Here is a 4092-nt window from a genome sequence, read left to right as displayed (position 1 = left end):
TGGGTACCTTGGTTCATTTGTTCCTTCTCGATCAACAACTGTGTCTTCTGAATCCTATACATCCTGCACAATAGAATCAGAAATATTTTCTGTTATGTTAATATTGTTCTCAGTGATGTTTGTTTCTGTGGTGTTTGTTTCAGTGGGTTTAGTGGAGGTTGTACTATCGAGTGCATCACCACCAATAATGCTTTGATCCAGTCTTTCGTTGTTCCTGTTATCTTCATTATTACAGGTTTCAGGAGATTCAAAAACTTCTAAGTCTTCTATGTGTCGATGATCATGTGTGTTTATAGCTGTTTCTCCTTGGCTCTCCCCCTGAATTGAACCCTCATGTTCAAAGTATCTGTGACATCCCCAAAATCACGGCCAGAAAAGACCGGTTTGTTTATGCTTTGTTTAAAAATCAGATTAACATTTTAAATAAAAGTGTTGCGCAATTTGTCCCAAAACAATAATATGATAAAGATTTATCAAAATCATTTCCATATAAATGTATTTCATTAAAAGACTCGGGATGTCATGTTCGTACAGATCAAAAGCATAAACAGTACAATACAAGCCTTACTACATTATTTCATATCTACAGGCCTATATCCGTAATCCCTCGTCCAAACATCATATATATGCTCAAGCGCCACTACCTGTAATACATAAAACTGAGTGGGTCAGGCTTGGGAGCCTGGTGAGCACATAGGGTTTTCAACCCACAATAAATAGTTTATTAATTTCATCAATCAACAATAACCCGATTACCCGTTCCCGTTATCCTCACTTTACGTCCCTAAACACCTATCATAAGGGACCTAGCCTAAGGATCATCATCGGGACGGACACTACTACTAAGGGGATTCCTCAGCAATAAATGTCCTAATAGGCAACCATGTGGGGGATGGAGTACATCTGGTGAGCACACAGTTCAAATAAACACACAGTTCAAATAAACACCTACAGGTTGCGAGCCTGCTAGTGTTCCACTGGACTGTCTAGAATAGTCCGTGGTCGTCATCTATACTCCGCTAGATGACTGGATCATCAATAACATCTATAACGAGGCCTCTCATTATTTTATTTTGTCACACAGCAACTATTACATCTACCTATGTTTTACCCAACACATTTTGTAGATATAAAATACATATACAGTTTAAATCTTTGAAAACATGTATAAAACGTTCATCCAGCATAGATAGCAAGTATTCAGATAATATGCACAAATAGCACGTAATTTATATTAAATACTTCATATCTATGTGTAAGTTGAAAGTAAATATGCACTCACCTGAAAAGGTGGTGATTCCGAACTCAGACAGCGCTTCGCTTCTTAAAAAGAATTTTCTTCGACGAAACCTAGTATTATTACCACTAGAGTTTAGTTTATTATTCGTCGAGACTAATTAATAGTCTAGCTATTATTATTATTATTATATAAGCGTCAAAAAAATACTTATATAACCCATAATAATAGCCCAAGTATTTATTATAAGTTCCTAATAACGTTACTATAATTAAATAAAAGCTATATTAAAAATAGCGTAGGCGTAGCTCACTTACAGCGGGTTTTATAGAAAACTGGGCTTTGCTTGGAGCAGCGTTCCCGAGCCGAAAAGCTCTTCTTCTCGGAGCCTTCGAGCACTCCGGGGCTTCCGCCTCGTGCTAGGGAGGTTCCCTAGGCTTTTCGGGGGATTTCGGGGCTAGAGAGAGGTTCTAGAGAGAGAGAGAGAGAGTAAAGAGAAGAAAGAATGGGAAAGGTGTGAAGAAAATGAGGGTGGGAGAGGTGGTATTTATAGGGTGAAATGTGGCTGAACTTGGTGCCACATGTCACCATCTGGTGGCAAGCCTTGGGGAGAAAGCAATGGCCAAGATTGTGCCACATCACCCATTTTCGCACAGCACACTTCCGACTTCTAAAATCCGTAACTTTCACATACGACCTCCGTTTTTGACGTTCTTTATATCCACGCGTAGGTAATAATAAGATCTACAACTTTCATTTTGACACCGTCAGCCAATTCTCGATCGATCTTAAATTTAACAGTACAAGGAGATTATACTGTTAAACGTCTGCGTAAAATTAATAACTTCTACATATGGACTCTGTTTTTGTCTGTCTTTTTACCGTTGATTTCCTATTAATGAGATCTTCAACTCTCATTTACGTTGCGTAAGCCAAAAACCGCTCGAACTAAAATTCGAGTTTCAGGCCGTGCACTGCTAAGCCGAATCTTAGAAAAATCATAACTTCTTCATACGAAGTCAGATTTGGGCGTTCTTTTTATCGATGTTCTTAGTTTAACATATTCTACGACTTTTGTTTAGATTGATAAGGCTAAAAAGTCTTCTATCGTAAATTCACTATTTACGTCTCCCGGTGTCGTGCCGGTTTTGCCGTAAAACTTCGGCGGACCATAACTTCTTCGTTATAGCTCGGATTTCGGCATTCTTTATATGTACGGAAACCTTGAGACGTATTCTACAACTTTATGTAGAGATATCAGGATTATCTCACACTTTAATTTTGACGCTCATTTTTATTCTTTATTAATTATACATTTATAATTAAATAATAAACACATAAACACACATAATTCACATAATACTCAAATATTTTATATTTATTACTTCAAAAAGAGTTACAATAGTTGACCTAGACTATTACATTGACAAAAATGCTTAGCCCTGAAAACCCGGGTGTTACAATTCTCTCCCCCTTAGGATGATTCCGTCCCGGAATCATGCATCAGCAAACAGATGTGGATAGCGACTCATCATGTCATCCTCTGTTTCCCAAGTGAGATTCGGCCCATTCGAATGTTTCCATCGGACTAGCACCAAGTTGACCATCTTGCGTCGTAGCTTCTTAGTCTTACGGTCAATAATTGCCTCAGGCTCTTCGATCAGCCTTTTATTCTCATCCATCCTTAATTCCGAGATTGGAATTATGTCGGGAACATCTCCCATGAATTTCCTCAAATAACACACATGGAAGGTGTTATGAATACCATTGAGTTCTTCGGGCAATTCCAGCTTGTAAGCTTGGTTCCCAATCTTCTGAAGAACTTTGAATGGTCCAATAAACCTTGGACTCAACTTTCCTCGTTTCCCAAATCGTATAAGTCCCTTCCACGGTGAGACTTTAAGTAAAACGGAATCCCCAACTTCGAAGGTTATCGGTCGTCTTTTCTTGTCAGCATAGCTCTTCTGACGATCCTGAGCTGCTAACATTCTTTCCCTAATCACCTTCAATTTCTCAGCAGTCTCATGGACTATCTCGGGGCCCATAAACTGCTTCTCTCCGGCTTCAAGCCAACAAGACGGCGTACGACACTTCTGTCCATACAAGGCCTGATAAGGTGCCATCTTGACGCTCGAGTGAAAACTATTATTGTAGGAAAATTCTACCAGAGGTAAGTGCTCGTCCCAATTCCCTTGGAATTCGAGGGTACATGCTCTCAGCATGTCTTCCAACGTCTGAATCGTTCTTTCACTCTGACCATCAGTTTGCGGATGGTAAGCAGTACTCAAACACAACTTTGTACCCAACTCCTCTTGTAGACTCCTCCAAAACCTTGACGTGAAACGACTATCACGATCTGACACAATCGTAAGAGGGACACCGTGAAGTCTTACAATTTCCTTCACGTAAGCGTTTGCGAGCTTATCCATAGACCACTTCTCGTTGGCGGCTATGAAGTGTGCACTCTTGGTGAAACGATCCACGACTACCCAAATCATGTCGTGTCCGTTCTTCGTTCTGGGCAGTTTAGTCACAAAATCCATGGTGATGTCTTCCCATTTACCCATGGGTACAGGTAAAGGTTCTAAACTCCCATACGGTTTCTGATGTTGTGCCTTAACCCTCGCGCATGTTACGCACTCGGCCACATACTTCGCAACATCGAGCTTCATCGTCGGCCACCAGTAGTAGGGTTTTAGGTCCCTATACATTTTAGTGCTACCGGGATGAATCGAGTACATGGTCTTGTGTGCTTCTTCCATTAGAAGATCTCTTATTCCTCCCATCTTAGGTACCCAGATTCGATCTTGGAATACCTTCAGTCCTCGACTGTTTGTATCGAACACTAACGTTTT

General features: G+C 40.2%; 1 long non-coding RNA gene across 1 annotated transcript; it reads right to left on the bottom strand.

Annotated features, from left to right (window-relative positions):
• Window positions 1-469: 469 nt before the first annotated feature.
• LOC145059449 (uncharacterized) lies at window positions 470-1789 on the bottom strand. The gene is made up of 3 exons (XR_013686776.1): window positions 1555-1789; window positions 1283-1350; window positions 470-644 (listed from the first exon to the last, which is right to left on the bottom strand). It is a non-coding gene; the product is annotated as an uncharacterized LOC145059449 (long non-coding RNA).
• Window positions 1790-4092: the final 2303 nt, after the last annotated feature.

The sequence above is a fragment of the Lactuca serriola genome, chromosome 6, assembly GCF_051521515.1.
Source record: "Lactuca serriola cultivar US96UC23 chromosome 6, Lser_US96UC23_V15, whole genome shotgun sequence".
NCBI classification, from domain to species: domain Eukaryota; kingdom Viridiplantae; phylum Streptophyta; class Magnoliopsida; order Asterales; family Asteraceae; genus Lactuca; species Lactuca serriola.
This window is presented reverse-complemented; position numbering and strand designations above follow the sequence as displayed.